A 19,153-nucleotide genomic window follows, 5' to 3' on the forward strand; every position below is an offset into this window, starting at 1 on the left:
CTAAGGTGCAGGGGAGTCTAGGGACCAATCATCCAGCTAGATACTAAATCCTGGAAGGTTTGCTAACTGCTGGGTGCTTAGATAATACTAACAACAATAACAATAATAATAATAATAGTACTTAAGTACTTACTGTGTGGCAAGCACTGTTCTAAGCACTGGGTTAGATGCAAATTAAGCAGGTTGCATGCAGTCCATATCCCACATTGGGGCTTACACTCTTAATCCCCATTTTACAGATGAGGTAACTGAAGCACAGAGAAGTTTAGTGACTTGCCCAAGATCACAAAGCAGACATGTGGCAAAGCTGAGATTAGAACTCACGACCTTCCTTCTCCCAGGCCTGTGCTCTATCCACCAAGACACGCTGATTCTCAAGACAGAGGCTGTTGTTTAGACTGTCGAGTTGTGTCCCACCCATACTGATGCCGCGGACATATCTCTCCAATAATGTCCCACTTCCATCTGCAATCATTCTGGTTGTGTATCCAAAGAGTTTTCTTGGTAAAAGTACAGAAGTGGTTTACCATGGCCTCCTTCTGCATGGTAAATAAGTCTCTGCCCTCGCCTCTCTCCCATGCTGCTGCTGCCCAGCACAGGTGAGTTTTGACTTGTAGCAGATTGCCTGCCACTCACTAGGCACTGCCCAAGCTAGGAATGGAATGGGTTATGTCTCTGCTTGACTCTCTCTCCTAATAGTCGAGACTATTACTATATTTTATTTGAACATATTTATTCTATGTATTTTATTTTGTTAATATGTTTTGTTGTGTCCCCCCTTCTAGACTGTGAGCCCGCTGTTGGGTAGGGACTGTCTCTATATGTTGCCAACTTCGACTTCCCAAGCACTTAGTACAGTGCTCTGCACACAGTAAGCGCTCAATAAATACGATTGATTGATTGATGGATTAGTAGAGTATTGGAAACTCACCAGGTGCAACCCTGAAGGGTAGGAGAAGCAGCGTGGCTCAGCGGGCTTGGGAGTCAGAGGTCATGGGTTCTAATCCCAGCTCCACCACTTGTCAGCTGTGTGACTTTGGGCAAGTCACTTAACTTCTCTGTGCCTCATCTGTAAAATGGGGATTAAGACTGGGAGCTCCACATGGGACAATCTGATTACTTTGTATCTATCCCAGAGCTTAGAACTGTGCTTGGCACATACTAAGCACTTAACAAATACCATCACTATTATTATTGTTAAGATAGCAATAGATCCAAGATATTACCAAGAGAAGAGGCCAACTCATCTGGTTGATGACTAATACTACTTTATACAGCTTATTCACGAGGGAACAAATGATTAGTCTACAGAATCATGAAAGGTGTGGACAGGGTGACACAGAATGATTATGTACCAGGTCCCACAAGACCAGGAATAGGCGACACACAGTGAAGCTTGAAGGTAATGGGCTCAAAGCATACAAAAGAAAACCGTTCTCTTCACAGCAGTTGGTAAGCCTGTGGAATTCGTTATTACAGGAAGCTGGACAGGCAGAAAGCATCGATAAGCTCAAGAAGGGTTTGTGCATATTTATGGTTGAGAGGTATGTAATAGGTTATTAGAAAGAAATAGAAGGTATGTTAGAAAGCTTGAGAAGGATTTAGATAGCTTCATGGACGATTAGGCTCTGATGAGGTATTAAAGAAAAACATTAGGGATTTTAGATGAAACACTTTTAACTATGAGGACAGATGCCAAAGAGGGCAAAAGTCATGATGTTCCTCCAGCTACGATGCTGGGCTAGTGGACCAGATGGCATTGCTTACGGTCCAATATTCTCATTTTCCTGTCCCCCTGGGAACATATCAAAATTGGATTGCACTCTCTCACGCACTTAATACAACACTCTGTACACAATAAGCACTCAATAAATTGACTCACTGATTGGGGCAAAGGGGAAGGAGAGGAGAGCTCAGTGATTTTCTCACCAATCTGCTCAGTACCAGGGAATGGCTTTTGTGGCCTGCAGAATCCTGCCTGCTGATGGGTAGCAAATATAGCATTTCAGATTCCTTTGCAATGCCATGCTTTTCAGGAAAGGGGTCTTCCTGAGCTGGGAAGGAATTCATTTTAAGAATAAAGGGAAGAATATCTTTGGGAGTGGACTGGCTAACCCAGAGAGTAGGGCTATAGATTTATTTTATAATAATAATAATAATGATGATGGTATTTATTAAGTGCTTACTATGCAAAGCACTGTTCTAAGCACTAGTAATAATAATAATAATGATGGTATTTGTTAAGTGCTTACTATTTGCCAAGCACTATTTTGGCAACAATAGACCCAGGAAGCCTAAAAGGAAATGAAATTGCCATTGATCTTGGGGGAAACTTAAACCATAGAACAAACTAATGAAATTCTATAATGAGTGACAAGTTAATAAAAAGGAAAGAAGAAGGGACCATCAGAGAGGACCATGGGAGAAGACCACTGGAGGGGTGTCACCAGAATGATGATCATAATAATGATAATAACAATGATTATGGAATTTGTTAAGCACCTACTATGTGCTAGTCGCTGTATGAAGAGCTGGGGCAGATACAAGCAAATCATCATCAATCGTATTTATTGAGTGCTTACTGTGTGCAGAGCACTGTACTAAGCACTCGGACACAGTCCCTGTGCCATGTGGAGCTCACAGTCCTAGTCCTCATTTTGCAGATGAGGTAACTGAGGCACAGAGAAGTGAAGTGACTTACCCAAGGTCACGCAGCAGACAACTGGAGGAGCCGGAATTAGACCTTGTGACTCCTAGGCCTGTGCCCTGATGATTGGAGGGGACTGCCAAGTAGGACTAGTGGGGAGGACCACCTGAGAGGATCTATGATTGGGCCACTGGGGATGATTAAACCTGATTAAGCCCTTCCTTTCCTCTTCCTCCCCTCCCTTCTAGGTAGCCCTGAATTCCTCCCTTCATTCACCGTCCCCCGCCCAGCCCCACAGTACGTACATATCTGTAATTTATTTATATGAATGTCTGTCTCCCCCTCTAGACTGAAAGCTCATTGTGGACAGGGAATGCGTCCATTTATTGTTGTACTGTATGGTATTTGTCAAGCTCTTACTATGCGCCAGGCACTGTTCTAAGCTTGTCATGGATAGGGAATGTGTCTGTTTATTGTTGTATTGTACTCTCCCAAGCTCTTAGTACAGAGTTTTGCACACAGTAAGCGCTCAATAAATACAATCGAATGAATTGAACTAATTGATTGAATGAATTTACATGTTTCACTAGATTGTAAAGCCTTGAGGGTAGGGATCTTGCCTAATAATAATAATAATAATGGCATTTATTGAAAATAGACAATTTACTGAGATACTTTTTTGTGGTATTTCTTAAGCACTTACTACTGATTCATTCATTCAATCATATTTATTGAGCGCTTACTTTGTGCAGAGCACTGTACTAAGTGCTTGGGAAGTACAAGTTGGCAGCATATAGCAGCATAAGCGCTTAGTACAGTGCTCTGCACACAGTAAGCACTCAATAAATGCGATTGATTGATATAGAGGCAGTCCCTACCTATGTGCCAGGCACTATACTAAGCATTGGGATAGGTACAAGAGTTGGACAAAATGCATGCCCCACATGGGGCTTTTAGTCTTAATCTCCATTTTAAAGATGAGGTAACTCATACAGTAAAGCTAGGATTAATCATAATCAATCAACCAATCAATCAATTGTATTTATTGAGCACTTACTGTGTGCAGAGCACTGTACTAAGCACTTGAGAGGTACAAGTTGGCAACATATAGAGACAGTCCCTACCCAACCCAATAATAATTATGGTATTTGTTAAGCACTTACTATGTGCCAGGTGCTGCATTAAGCGTTGGAGTGGATGCAAGCAAATCAGTTTGGACACAGTCCCTGTCCCATGTGGGACTCACAGTCTTCATCCCCATTTTACGGATGAGGTAACTGAGGCACAGAGAAATTGACTCGACCAAGGTCACACAGCAGACAAGTGGTGGAGCTGGGATTAGAACCCATGTCCTTGGCTCCCAGACCATGCTGCCTCTGACTCCGAGGCTTCTGCTCTTTCCACTAGGCAACACTGCTTCTCCAAGTCAAATGAAACTTGATGAGGTGCCTGGATCTTCTCAGGCAAAATACCTGATTTTGAGCTAAAGAACATTCAAACCAATACTACCAGTGATCCTTATCAGTGCTCAGGGTGTATGGCTTGGAACAGTTTCATGCATTAGTGCCATATGCTCAGTCTGTAAAGATATCTGACTTGTCCTGGAGTCCAGGTGACACTTTACCCTGACAATTCCACAGTCATTTCTGATAGAAAATCTAACAAAGTTCTTCGATGGGAAGTTTCTTATTTTTCACACTTAAAAAAACAATCTGTGTATCAGTGTAACTGAGTTGATCATCAAGTTGAAGTATTAGTGGCCTGACAGTATTTGACCATTTTCTCCATAATTTATCTGTCTTGCAAGTTTCCTTAATATTCTAATACAAAGTAATTTAATGGAATATTATTGCCCATTTTCAAAGCGCTGAAAGGATAAGAACAATAGTAAACATTCTAAATATTCTTAGAGAAGCGGTGAGACCGATTGGAAAGTGTGTGGTCCTGGGAATCAGAGGACCAGGGTTCTAATTCCACTCTGGCATTTGTCTGCTATGTGACCTTGGACAAGTCACTTATCTTCTCTGGACCTCAGTTTCCTCATCTGTAAAATGGGGGTTCAATATCTGTTTTCCCTCCTACTTAGACACAGCAAGAAGCAGCATGGCTCAGTGGAAAGAGCACGGGCTTGGGAGTCAGAGGTCATGGGTTCTAATCCCAGCTCCGCCATTTATCGGCTGTGTGACTTTGGGCAAATCACTTCACTTCTCTGTGCCTCAGTTACCTCATCTGGAAAATGGGGATTAAGACTGTGAGCCCCATGTGGGACAGCCTGATTACCTTGTATCTCCCCCAGTGCTTAGAACAGTGTTTGGCACATAGTAAGCGCTTAACAAATACCATCATCATCATCATTATTATTATTAGACCATGAGCCCCATGTAGGACAGAAACTGATTACCTTGCATCTACCCCAATACTTAGTACGGTGCTTAGCACATAGTAAGTGGTTAACAAATATGACAGTTATTAACAGTTCATTATTAAAGGCCTCAGTGTGTTTTGAGCTCATTCTTTCACTAGCCCAGATCCACCTCTGAAGAAAGCGCACCTTTCCCATTTTGGTCATCTTAACTTTCAGAATTCACTTAGAGATAACTTTTGTTGATAGCTTAAATTCAGTTCATTACAAATTTGGTTGATCTTCTGACCAAATTTGCATCTATCGATGGATCTTGCTTCTATCGGCACAACTGCTCTGCACATAGTAAGCGCTCAATAAATATGATTGAATGAATGAACTGACTATAGACCGAAAGCTCAAAGCTGTTTGTAATAATGGCATGAAATTAAAACTCTGTCTGAGACAATTTCAAATTGGCAAATGTTCACTTCTTTCAACCCTTCCCATGAGTAAGACTTGACCTGCTAGCCCTGGAAATGAGCACTATGAATGATAATTTTTGCAACCTATATGTTATAATTGAATATTATCATTTCCATGTGGTCCACTCCACTCTTCTTCACCCTCATTTCTCTTATACCCTAAGAAAACCTAGCTTTTTATTCCCGGATTTCTTTAAACAAAAGAATGTCATTACAACATTTTTTTAGAACAGAATCATAGGTCTTTTCTTCTTCCTTTCCCCCCTCACTTTAGATATAAACCAGAACCTTCTTAAAGGGGGCATTTTTGTGGTAATTAGGCTTTCAGAGTTATTCATGAATAGGATAGAGAAAGAGAAGTACTAACTAATCAGGCTCCATAATGAGTGAGTCCGTGGATTATAGGCTTTTTTTCCATCCATTGAAATGGAGGGGAGTTAAGAATGCATGGAAGGGGTGAAAGAAAAAAAAAAGGAAGACAGAACTGAACAGCAGTTATATTCTCTATAAACACAAAATCAAAGAAAGAACAAAGATGCTAAATATCAGGTTCATGTGTGAAATAAGGAAAAAAGAAACTGAAAAACAGTTCACTTCAGAATATTTCAAGTGACCAATATCATCCCAAAGACCTCACTGGATATTGAACTGAAATCATAGAGATGAGAGTCCTTAAGCTTTCTTTTCCCCCATGCTTACTTCTGGAACAATTTGGAATCGGTCACAAATTTCACTTCAGTGTATGACTTAGAAACACACCCCAAACCCCAACAAACATAGAGAGTTATTTCAGGTGCAATACAGAGAAGCAGCGTGGCTCAGTGGAAAGAGCCCGGGCTTGAGAGTCAGAGGTCATGGGTTCTAATTCTGGCTCCACCACTTGTCAGCTGTGTGTCTTTGAGCAAGTCACTGAAGTTCTCTGTAAAATGAGGATTAAGACTGTGAGCCCCACGTGGGACAACCTGATCACCTTGTATCTACCCCAGCACTTAGAACAGTGCTTTGCACATCATCAATCGTATTTAATCATATTTATTGAGTGCTTACTGTGTGCAGAGCACTGTACTAAGCGCTTATGATAATAATGGCATTTATTAAGTGCTTACTATGTGCAAAGCACTGTTCTAAGCGCTGGGGAGGTTACAAGGTGATCAGGTTGCCCCACGTGGGGCTTACAGTATTCATCCCCATTTTACAGATGAGGTAACTGAGGCCCAGAGAAGTGAAGTGACTTGCCCAAAGTCACACAGCTGACAAGTGGTGGAGCAGGGATTTGAACCCATGACCTCTGACTCCAAAGCCCGGGCTCTTTCCACTGAGCCACGCTGTTTCCAAAGACTAAGCGCTTAACAAATACCATCATCATTATTATTATTATTACAGTCCTCCTGTCAAAGTCAGATCTAAAAACAGTGCTTGGCACATAGTAAGCACTTAAAAGCTATCATTATTAAATGTCAATCTACAGGTTGGTATCCTGAGGCCTTGAGGCACACGTGCAAGACTGCCCTTCCAGGAAACCAGGAGCTGTTGAAGTACCATATTTTAGATTTTGGTTATTTATTTTTTGTTTTCACATTCCCTTCTTCTTATTTGACAGCCTCGATGAGGGCACTTCAAGGAAGAATTTTCTCTGAATAAGCAATATAACATAGTCATTTATTTTGTTTCCATTCCTAGCAAATAGAAAAACACTATTAGGACCCATGGGGCAATGAATTTAAACCCTTTTAAAAGGGAAGTAAAGAATATTCCTGTGTTTTGTTTTGTTTTTTCTTTTTCAACAAAGGAAACTGAGACCTGGGAAAATTTGGGACAATGGTTAAACCAGAAGGAGATTCCAGGACTTGTCAATCAATCAATCAATAGAATTTATTTAATGCCTACTGTGTTCAAATGCTATACAAAATTTTTGATATTCAAGTACAATTCCTGCTCACAAGAAGCTTACTTTAACCAATTTGTCTTACTTCTCTCTTCCTAAACATCTAAATCTAAGGTGTATTTATATAATCATACCGCTAGTAACTTAAAAAGAAGCCACCATCACCAAATAGCAAATATTATTCTTTCTTGAGTTTGATGCTATTCTAACAAACATAGTCCAGCAGGTTTTGTAGATCTGAATTTATTAAATTATTTATCAATAAATCAATGAATCAATTATTGAGAGCTTTGTATAATACAAATTGTAACAATAATTAATTGTATGAATCATAACAATAAATAATGATGATTGTGATATTTGTTAAGCACTTATTATGTCCCAAGCACTGTATGCCAAGTGTTAGGGTAGATAAAATCAAACCATACAGTCCCTGTCCTTTACAGGGCTCATAATCTAAAGGGAGAGGGAGAACAGATATTTAATCTCCATTTTAGAGATGATGAAACTGAGGGCCAGAAAAGTTGTGACTTGTTTAAAGTCATACAGCAGGCAAGTGGCAGAGCCAGGATTAGAACTCAGGTGCCCAGATTTCCAATTCTGGGTTCTTAGGCTCTTTCCTCTAGGCCACACTGCTTCTCACTGTTTATTTACACTTTCCTTTTTTATGGTATTTGTTAAGCCCTTAATATGTGTTAAACAATGTTCTAAGTGCTTGGGCTAGAAACAAGTTAATTAGGTGGGGCACAGTCCCTGACCTGCATAGGGCTCACAGTCTAAGTAGGAGGGATAAAAGGAGAACTGAGGCACAAAGATGTTAAGTAATTTACCCAAGGTCACACAGTAAATACACAGCAGAGCTGGTGTTAGAACCCAGGTCCTCCTATAATAATAACTGTGGTATTTGTTATGCGATTACTATGAGTCAAGTACTGTACTAAGTGCTGGGGGAGTTACAAACAAATCAGGTTGGACACAGTCCCTGTCCCACATGGTGCTCACAGTCTTAATTCTCATTTTACAGATGAAGTAACTGTGGTGGAGAGAAGCGAAGTGACTTGGCCAAGGTCACAAAGCAGACAAGTGGCAGAGCTGGGTTTAGAACCCAGGTCCTTCTGATTCCCGGGCCTCTGCTCCTTCTACTAGGCCAAGCTGCCTCCTTTACACGTATGCATAAAGGCGTACTCAGTTCATTAATTTGATACTGTAGTTATAGACATCTTAGCATCTTAGTATTTATCTTTCCCGTCAGCATTTAAACTAAGGAATTTTAGCAGATTGAAAAAGGAGAAAGAAGAACTTTTAAGTCAAGGACAGGAGACTGAGAGGAGTGAAAAGATTGAATAAAGAGGGTGGCTAGTAGGTTGTCCTGTAACAAAGTAAATTGTTTCAATATGTCTAACAGGGATTTTTAGAATTACTGATTTGCATTTCTTGAGAATACCTCTTAAAACTCTCAAGTAAATCACTTACAGATGATTATGTGCATAGTTAAAGCGCAGAGACGATTGCTGCCTCCATAGAATATGTAGCTGGGTCAGGTAGCACAAAACAAGACAGTGGACTTCTCCAGGGGCTTTGAATTCCAATCCTGACATTATCAGTCACTGTGTGGGTGTTAATGCAAAGTTCTATTTCTTCATTGGTTTCTTGTTTTTATTTTTTCTCACAATAATAATTAAGGTATTAAGGAGGGAGAGTCAAGCTGAGGCCTGTCCATTCCATTGCTAGCTTGGCCAGTGGCTAGCGAGTGCAAGGCAATCTGCTACAAGTCAAGACTCCCCTGTGATGGACAGAATTGGCATGGGAGAGTGTCAAGGACAGAGATTCGAGTTTACGGCGCGAAAAGCAGCAGTGGTCAACCACTTCCATATTTTTACCAAGAAAACTCTATGGATCCACTACCAGAATGATTGCAGATGGAGAGCGGGGCGTTCTGGGAGAGATGTGTCTTCTAGACTGTGAGCCCACTGTTGGGTAGGGACCGTCTCTATATGTTGCCAACTTGTACTTCCCAAGTGCTTAGTACAGTGCTCTGCACACAGTAAGCGCTCAATAAATACGATTGATTGATTGATTGATGTGTCTGTGGCATCGCTATGGGTCGGAAACGAGTCAATGGCATAAGACAAGATCCAAGATAGATTGGACACAGTCCCTGCCCCACATGGCACTCACAGCCTCATACACCCTCTGGAAAGAAACTGATTCCCACTTCATATCTGGAAGTTAATAATGATGATAAGAATAATAACAATAATATTTGTTAAGCACTTATAATGTGTCAAGGACTGTATTCAGTACTGGGGTAGATACAAGCTAATTAGGTCCCATATAGAGCTCAAAGGCTAAGTAGGAGCGAGATGTGCATTTAGCTTTAATTCTATTTGTTCACTCATTCATTCAATCATATTTGTTGAGCACTTACTGTGTTCAGAGCACTGTACTAAGCGCTTGGGAAGTACAAGTTTAGCACTTATTAGGTGCAGGGCTTGGAAGAGTACAGTACAATACATTCGTTAAGCACTTACCAAGCCCTATGCCAAACTGGGGTAGATACAATATAATCTTAATAATAATAATAGTATTTGTTAATCACTTATTATGTGCCAGGCACTGTACTAAGTGCTGGAGTGGGTACAAGCAAATCAAGTTGGACACAGTCCCTGCCCTATGTGGGGCTCACAGTCTCAATCCCCATTTTACAAATGAAGTAACTGAGGCCCAGAGAAGTGAAGTGACTTGACCAAGGTCCCACGGCAGACAAGTGGCAGAGCTGGAATTAGAACCCATGACCTTCTGACTCCCAAGCCCATGCTCTATCCACTACACCATATGAGCAAATGGGGCATAGTGCCGTTGTACATGGAGACTCACAGTTTAAGAGGGAGGAAGAACTATTGAATCCCCTTTTTGTAGCTGAGGAAACTGAGGTGCAGAGAAGTTAAGTTAAGCTAAGTTAAGTTAGAGAAGCAGCATGGCTCAGTGGAAAGAGCACAGGCTTTGGAGTCAGAGGTCATGGGTTCAAACCCCCGCTCCGCCAATTGTCAGCTCTGTGACTTTGGGCAAGTCACTTCACTCCTCTGTGCCTTGTTACCTCATCTGTAAAATGGGGATGAAGACTGAGCCCCCCGTGGGACAACCTGATCACTTTGTAACCTCCCCAACGCCTAGAACAGTGCTTTGCACATAGTAAGCACTTAGTAAATGCCATCATTATTATTAAGCTACCTGTCCAAGGTTACACAGCAGGGAAGTGACAGAGCAGGGGTTAGAATCCATTCATTCACTCATTCATTCATTCAATCATATTTCACTTACCTCATCTGTAAAGTGGGGATTAATAATAATAATAATAATGGCATTTATTAGGCACTTACTATGTGCAAAGTACTGTTCTAAGCGCTGGGGAGGTTACAAGGTGATCAGCTTATCCCATGGGGGGCTCACAGTCTTAATCCCCATTTTACAGATGAGGTAACTGAGGCAGGGAGAAGTGAAGTGACTTGCCCAGAGTCACACAGCTGACAATTGGCAGAGCTGGGATTTGAACCCATGACCTCTGACTCCCAAGCCCGGGTTCTTTCCACTGAGCCATGCTGCTTCTCAAGATTAAGACTATGAGCCCCCCTTGGGACAACCCCATTACCTTGTAACCTCCCCAGTGCTTAGAACAGTGCTTTGCACATAGTAAGTGATTAATAAATGCCATCATTATTATTATTATATTTATTGAGTGCTTACTGTTTTCAAAACACTGTACTAAGCCTATAGGAGACTATAATATAACAATAAACAGGTATTCCCTGCCCACAATGAGCTTACAGTCTTGTGTCCTTACACATAATCCACCTCCCAGGCCTGTGCTCTTTCCATGAGGCTACCCTGCTGTCCTCACAGTGTTTATCCAAGATTACAAAACTCCCATAAGCTGTCCAAGGCTACCGCCTTGGCCACTTCCTCGCTCTCATGGTGACTGTGGAGGAAGGGGGGAGAAAGTCTCCCTGGTAGCACGGGGACTCAATTACTCTGCTCCTCCTCCTACTTGGATAGTGAGCCCCACCTGGGATGATTACCTAATTACCTTGGATCTACCCCAGCATGAAGCAGCATGGATAGAGCACAGGTCTGGGAGTTGGAAGGTCATTCATTCAATTGTGTTTATTGAGCACTTACTGTGTGCAGAGCACTGAACTAAGCACTTGGGAAGTACACGTTGGCAACATATAGAAACGGTCCCTACACAACAGCAGGCTCACAGTCTAGAATGGGTTCTAATCCTGGCTCTGCCACTTGTCTGCTGTGTGACCTTGGGCAACTCACTTCACTTTTCCATGCCTCAGTTACCTCATCCATAAAACAAATTGGGACTGTGAGCCCCACATAGGACAAGGACCATTTCCAATCTAATTTGCTTCCACCTCCAGCTCAATTTGCTTGTATTCACCTCAGTGCTTAGTACAGTGCATGGCAAATGGTAAGCACTTAACAAATACCATCATTATTATTATTACATAGTAAGTGCTTAATATAATAATAATAGTTATAATAAGCCACTAAGCTCATTGTGGGCAGGAAATGTCCTGACAACTTGACACCTGTCCACTTTTTTTGTTTCGTTGTCTGTCTTCCCCTTCTAGACTGTGAGCCCATTGTTTGCTAGCTCTCTTCCTCCCTCCAAGGCCCTATTGAGAGCTCACCTCCTCCAGGAGGCCTTCCCAGACTGAGCCCCCTCCTCCCCCTCCCCATCACCCCCGCCTTACCTCCTTCCCCTCCCCACAGTACCTGTATATATGTATATATGTTTGTATGAATTCATTACTCTATTTTATTTGTGCATATTTATTCTATTTATTTTATTTTGTTAATATGTTTTGTTTTGTGGTCTGTCCCCCCCTTCTAGACTGTGAGCCCGTGGTTGGGTAGGGACCGTCTCTATATGTTGCCAACTTGTACTTCCCAAGTGCTTAATACAGCGCTCTGCACACAGTAAGCGCTCAATAAATACGATTGAATGAATGAATAGGGATTGTCTCTATATGTTGCCAACTTGTACTTCCCAAACATTTAGTACAGTGCTCTGCACACAGCGCTCCATAAATACAACTGAATGAATGAATGAGAACAGATATTAAATCCCCATTTTACAGATGAGGGAACTGAGGCAGAGAGAAGTTAAGTGACTCACCTAAGGTCACACAACAAGTAAGTGGGAGAGCCAGGATTAGAACCTAGGTCCTTTGACTCTCAGGCTCGTGGTCTTTCCACTACCCCATGCTGCTTCTCCTCTATAGCCAATTTCAAAGTCCTACTAAAATCACACCACCTTCACCAGGCCTGCCATGACTAGACTCTCATTTCTCCTCTTCAACCTCCCTTATACTCTGCTTACTCACTTGGATCTGTAATTCTTAAGCACTTGATATTCATCAACCTCCCAGCCCCATAATAATAATAATGATGGTATTTGTTAAGCGCTTACTACGTGTGAAGCACTGCTCTAAGCGCTAGAGGGGATATAATCAATCAATCAATCAATCATATTTATTGAGTGCTTACTGTGTGCAGAGCACAGTACTGAGCGCTTGGGAAGTACAAGTTGGCAACATATAGAGACGGTCCCTACCCAACAGTGGGCTCACAGTCTAGAAGGGGGAGACAGAGAACAAAACAAAACATATTAACAAAATAAAATAAATAGAATAGGTATGTACAAGTAAAATAAACAAATAAATAGAGTAATAAATACGTACAAACATATGTACATATATACAGGTGCTGTGGGGAAGGGAAGGAGGTAAGGCGGGGGGGGTGGAAGTGGGGGAGAGAAAGGAGGGGGCTCAGACTGGGAAGGCCTCCTGGAGGAGGTGAGTAGGTGAGGCCCTTCAGTAGGGCCTTGAAGGGAGGAAGAGAGCTAGCTTGGCAGATGTGGGGAGGGAGGGCACTCCAGGCCAGGGGGACGACGTGGACTGGGGGTTGACGGCGGGACAGGCGAGAACGAGGCACGGTGAGGAGATTAGCGGCAGAGGAGAGGAGGGTGCAGTCTGGGCTGGAGAAGGAGAGAAGGGAGGTGAGGTAGGAGGGGGCGAGGGGATGGACAGCCTTGAAGCCGGGGGTGAGGAGTTTCTGCCTGATGCGCAGGTTGATTGGTAGCCACTGGAGATTTTTGAGGAGGGGAGTAACATGCCCAGAGCGTTTCTGGACAAAGACAAACCGGGCAGCGGCGTGAAGTATGAAGTAAGGTGATCAGGTTGTCCCACATGAGGCTCCCAGTCTTAATCCCCATTTTACAGATGAGGGAACTGAGGCACAGAGAAATCCTCCTAGTCTCCCATTCCCCTATCAGTAATATTTTTTAGTGTCTGTCTCGCCCTCTAGCCTCTGAGCTTCCTGGGCAGGGAATGTGTCTATCAATATTACTGTATTGTACTCTTTAAAGTGCCTAGTACAGTGCTCAATAAAAACACGGCAAGGGCTCAGTTAATACCATTGATTAGGTGATTGTTCAGTAAAGGTGTCTCTTATTGGAGAGTCAACAATTAGCAATAGCATCTATTTGAACAGTAACTCTCCTACATTTTGATATATAGAAATAATTTAAATACTCTGTAATTTTGAGAGACAAATCTCCCTCTTTTTAGAGATGATCAGATCAGACCAAAGCCATAAGATCATGGCAGCAATCAAGCAGAAGCAGTGTGGCTTAGTGGAACGAGCACGGGCTTGGGAATCAGAAGTTGTGGGCTCTAACCCCGGCTCTGCCACTTATCAGCTGCGTGACCTTGGGCAAGTCACTTTACTTCTCTGTGCCTCAGTTACCTTATCTGTAAAATGGGGATTAAGTCTGTGAGCCCCATGTGGGACAACCTGATGACCCTGTACCTACCCCAGTGCTTAGAACAGTGCTTGGCACATAGTAGGAACTTAACAAATATCATCATTATTAATATTATTATTTTACACAGAGAAGATATTCAATACATACTGATGATGATGAGAACCAGAGCCAAAGGCAACAAATGGAGTGCATTTGAGGTTTTATTAATATTTTTTTAAAAATTCACATTTTCAACCTTTGCCTTCCAGCAATGTCTACTGTATGAAAAAAACAAAAAGGAAAAATTCCTCTCTGAAGTCCTCTGATAAAATATCCCAGGTGCCAGTGAAGCATTAAAAAAAATCAACTTGAACAGTTTGAATGTCAGAAAAAGAGAGGAGGCAGGAAGACATTGAACTGTCCATTTGAACAGATAATCCCATATTGAGAACACCAAAATGGTCAGAAACATAATACAAAGGGACCTGCAGAGGTTAGAAATAGGGGCAGGAAATAACAGTGAGAGTCAGACTGGAAAAATGCAAACGAACAGGTCTGGGAGAAAAGATTCTGAAGCAGAGACAGTCAGTGGGAGGCAGTTAGTTGGCAGTGGTATGTCAAAAAATGACCCGGGGGTGACGGCGGAGAGCAAATCAGATATGAATTTATGTGACATGGAGGGGGAAAAGAAGCCTACCTGCTTTAGGCTATAATATATCAAAAAGATGAAACAAAGATATAGAAAGTCCCTCTCTATTCAACTCACAGGACATAGCCCTTAGAATGTTGAATTTATTCCAGAACTGAATAAAATATAGGAATAAATTTAGATGTGATAGATCCTTTTATTAAGGATTTCTTAAATTTTGTGAGAACTGAAAAAAAAGCCACGAAGATTTCCCAGAATGGAGGGAACTTCTCTATAAATTGGGTTGTTGAAGTAAAGAAGCAGTACAAAGTACCATGGCCTAGTGGCCAGAGCATGGGACTGGAAGTCCGAGGTCCTGGGTTCTAATCCTGGCTCCCCCACATGCTTGCTGTGTGACCTTGGGCAAGTCACTTCACTTCTCTGTGCCTCAGTTACCTTAGTTGTAAAATAGGGGTTAAGACTGTGAACCCCATGTGGGGCAGGGACTGCATCTGACCTGATAACCTTGGATCCATCCCAGCTTTTAGAACAGTGCTTGTCAAATAGTAAATGCCGAACAACTACAATCATTATTATTAAAAACCTCCCCCTCATCCCCCTTGTCCCCCTCTCCATCCCCCCGTCTTACCTCCTTCCCTTCCCCACAGCACCTGTATATATGTATATATGTTCATACATATTTATTACTCTATTTATTTATTTATTTATTTATTTTACTTGTACATATCTATTCTATTTATTTTATTTTGTTAATATGTTTGGTTTTGTTCTCTGTCTCCCCCATCTAGAATGTGAGCCCACTGTTGGGTAGGGACTGTCTCTATATGTTGCCAACTTGGACTTCCCAAGCGCTTAGTACAGTGCTCTGAACACAGTAAGCGCTCAATAAATATGATTGATTGCTTGCTTGATTGACTGACCCTGTCCTAGGAGGACAAGCAGAACATATATAGGGATTTGGAGCACTGGATTTAAATCCACCAGGCAAGATTTAACTCCCTCATTGACTTCTTTCCACTTTACACTGAGGAGATGAGGAGCACCCTGTTTAACACTTGGAGAAACAAGTCTTGAGGAAGAAAGCAGCATGGTGTAGTGGTTAGAGCACGGGCCTGGGAATCACAAGGTCATAGGTTCTCATCCTGACTCCGACACATGTTTGCTGTGAGACCTTGGGGAAGTCAATTCACTTCTCTGGGCCTCAGTTACCTCATCTGGTAAATGGGGATTGAAACTGGGAGCCCCATATAGGACAAGGACTGTGTCCAACCCTATTTGCTTGTATCCTCCCCAGTGCTTTGTACAGTGCCTGGCACACAGTAAGTACTTAACAAATATCAACATAATAATAACTATTTTTATTAAGAAAGAATACCCACTGAATCCCATTTCTTTTTCCATTGTCTCACAGCCTACCTCTTGGTATTTCACTCTTTGCAAGGTTTGCTTTAGAAGATGATGATGCCTGCTGTTGGGTAGGGACCGTCTCTATATGTTGCCAACTTGTTCTTCCCAAGTGCTTAGTACAGTGCTCTGCACACAGTAAGTGCTCAATAAATACGATTGAATGAATGAATGAATGGTATTTGTTAAGCTCTTACTATGTGCCAAGCACTGTTCAGCAACCCCTCTCCCAAATGCTGCCTGCTGGACTGTTTGGTCTCCCAGCAGCTCCTTGATATATCACATTCAATAAATTATTCATTCTGCCCTCCCTGCCCCCTTTCAGGTCATCTTGTAGCAGCTGCTTGGGTAGCCTGTCATCATCCATTCTTTCCATGAGTTCCAGAGAAGCAGAAATAAGCATTGCTTCAAAACTTTAAAATATAGTAAAATAGAAGCTGTCCCCACCTACATAGCACAGTGTGGCTCAGTGGAAAGAGCATGGGCTTTGGAGTCAGAGGTCATAGTCAGGGGTTCATGGGTTCAAATCCCAATCAATCAATCAATCAATCAATCATATTTATTGAGCGCTTACTATGTGCAGAGCACTGTACTAAGCACTTGGGAAGTACAAATTGGCAACACATAGAGACAGTCCCTACCCAACAGTGGGCTCACAGTCTAAAAGGGGGAGACAGAGAACAGAACCAAACATACCAACAAAATAAAATAAATAGGAAAGAAATGTACAAGTAAAATAAATAAATAAATAAATAAATAGAGTAATAAATATGTACAACCATATATACATATATACAGGTGCTGTGGGGAAGGGAAGGAGGTAAGATGGGGGGGATGGAGAGGGTGACGAGGGGGGAGAGGAATGAAGGGGCTCAGTCTGGGAAGGCCTCCTGGAGGAGGTGAGCTCTCAGCAGGGCCTTGAAGGGAGGAAGAGAGCTAGCTTGGCGGAGGGGAAGAGGGAGGGCAGGCCCGGGGGATGACGTGGGCCGGGGGTCGACGGCGGGACAGGCGAGAACGAGGTACGGTGAGGAGATTAGCGGTGGAGGAGCGGAGGTTGCGGGCTGGGCAGTAGAAGGAGAGAAGGGAGGTGAGGTAGGAGGGGGCGAGGTGATGGACAGCCTTGAAGCCCAGGGTGAGGAGTTTCTGCCTGATGCGCAGATTGATTGGTAGCCACTGGAGATTTTTGAGGAGGGGAGTAATATGCCCAGAGCGTTTCTGGACAAAGATAATCCGGGCAGCAGCATGAAGTATGGATTGAAGTGGAGAGAGACACGAGGATGGGAGATCAGAGAGAAGGCTGGTGCAGTAGTCCAGACGGGATAGGATGAGAGCTTGAATGAGCAGGGTAGCAGTTTGGATGGAGAGGAAAGGGCGGATCTTGGCAATGTTGCGGAGCTGAGACTGGCAGGTTTTGGTGATGGCTTGGATGTGAGGGGTGAATGAGAGAGCGGAGTCGAGGATGACACCAAGGTTGCGGGCTTGTGAGACGGGAAGGACGGTAGTGCCGTCAACAGAGATGGGAAAGTCAGGGAGAGGACAAGGTTTGGGAGGGAAGACAAGGAGCTCAGTCTTCAACATGTTGAGCTTTAGGTGGCGGGCGGACATCCAGATGGAGATGTCCTGAAGGCAGGAGGAGATGCGAGCCTGGAGGGAGGGGGAGAGAGCAGGGGCAGAGATGTAGATCTGGGTGTCATCAGCGTAGAGATGATAGTTGAAGCCGTGGGAGCGAATGAGGTCACCAAGGGAGTGAGTGTAGATTGAGAACAGAAGGGGACCAAGCACTGAACCTTGGGGAACCCCCACAGTAAGAGGATGGGAGGGGGAGGAGGAGCCTGCAAAAGAGACTGAGAAAGAACGACCGGAGAGATAAGAGGAGAACCAGGAGAGGACGGAGTCTGTGAAGCCAAGGTCAGATAGCGGATCCCAGATCCCGGCTCCCCCAGTTGTCAGCTGTGTGACTTTGGGCAAGTCACTTAACTTCTCTGTGCCACAGTTACCTCAGCTGTAAAATGGGGATGAAGACTGTGAGCCTGTGGGACAACCTGATCACTTTGTAACCTCTCCAGTGCTTAGAACAGTGCTTTGCACATAGTAAGCACTTAATAAATGCCATTATTATTATTGGGCCACAGAAGGAACAAGATCGGTAGCTTAGGAGAAGAGGAGGAGAAAAGAGAAGATAGAGCAGTTGGGAAGAGAGGTACAGAGAGTTTAGGAGTCAGGGACCTAAGAGCCTGGAACCATCAGTACCAAGAGTAGAGAGAAGGGCAGCCGAACCAGCAGAATGTAGTAATTGTGGTATTTGTTAAACGCTTATGGTGTGTACCAGGCACTGTACTAAGTGCTTGGGTGGATACAAACAAATTAGGCTGGGAAACATGGGGCTCACGATCTCAGTCCCTGTTTTACAGATGAGGTAACAGAGGCACAGAGAAGTGAGGTGACTTGTCCAAGGTCACACAGCAGACAAGAGGCAGAGGCAGGATTAGAACCCATGTCCTCTGACTCCCAAGCCCACGTTCTCTCCACTACTTCACACTTCTTCTCAACTACAGAGGAAGTGAGGAATGGACAGGACTGCTGAGGGAGCAAAATCACTGACAGGCTCAGTGACAGAGAGCCGGACGAGGGGCCGGGACAAGAGCAGTGACACCTGGGCATAGACCAGGGATGTTTGCTAGTGACACAATATGAAGATGAGAGCTAGTATTCACATGGGGTCACTTACGAAGAGAACTGGGATACAAGTCTTTTGAAGAATGGCACAGCTGCACTGGTATCATTTGATTTTAGGGAGCCTATTCTGAGAAGAGAACCCATCTAAAGTTCTTTCATCTTCCATGTCTCCGGTTTGGTGTGGAAGCCAAAGCTGTTGTTCAGAACAGGACAGTTAATACAGTGTCTGGTGCACACCTTGCGGATAAG

Source organism: Tachyglossus aculeatus, chromosome 1, assembly GCF_015852505.1.
Source record: "Tachyglossus aculeatus isolate mTacAcu1 chromosome 1, mTacAcu1.pri, whole genome shotgun sequence".
Taxonomy (NCBI): Eukaryota; Metazoa; Chordata; class Mammalia; order Monotremata; family Tachyglossidae; genus Tachyglossus; species Tachyglossus aculeatus.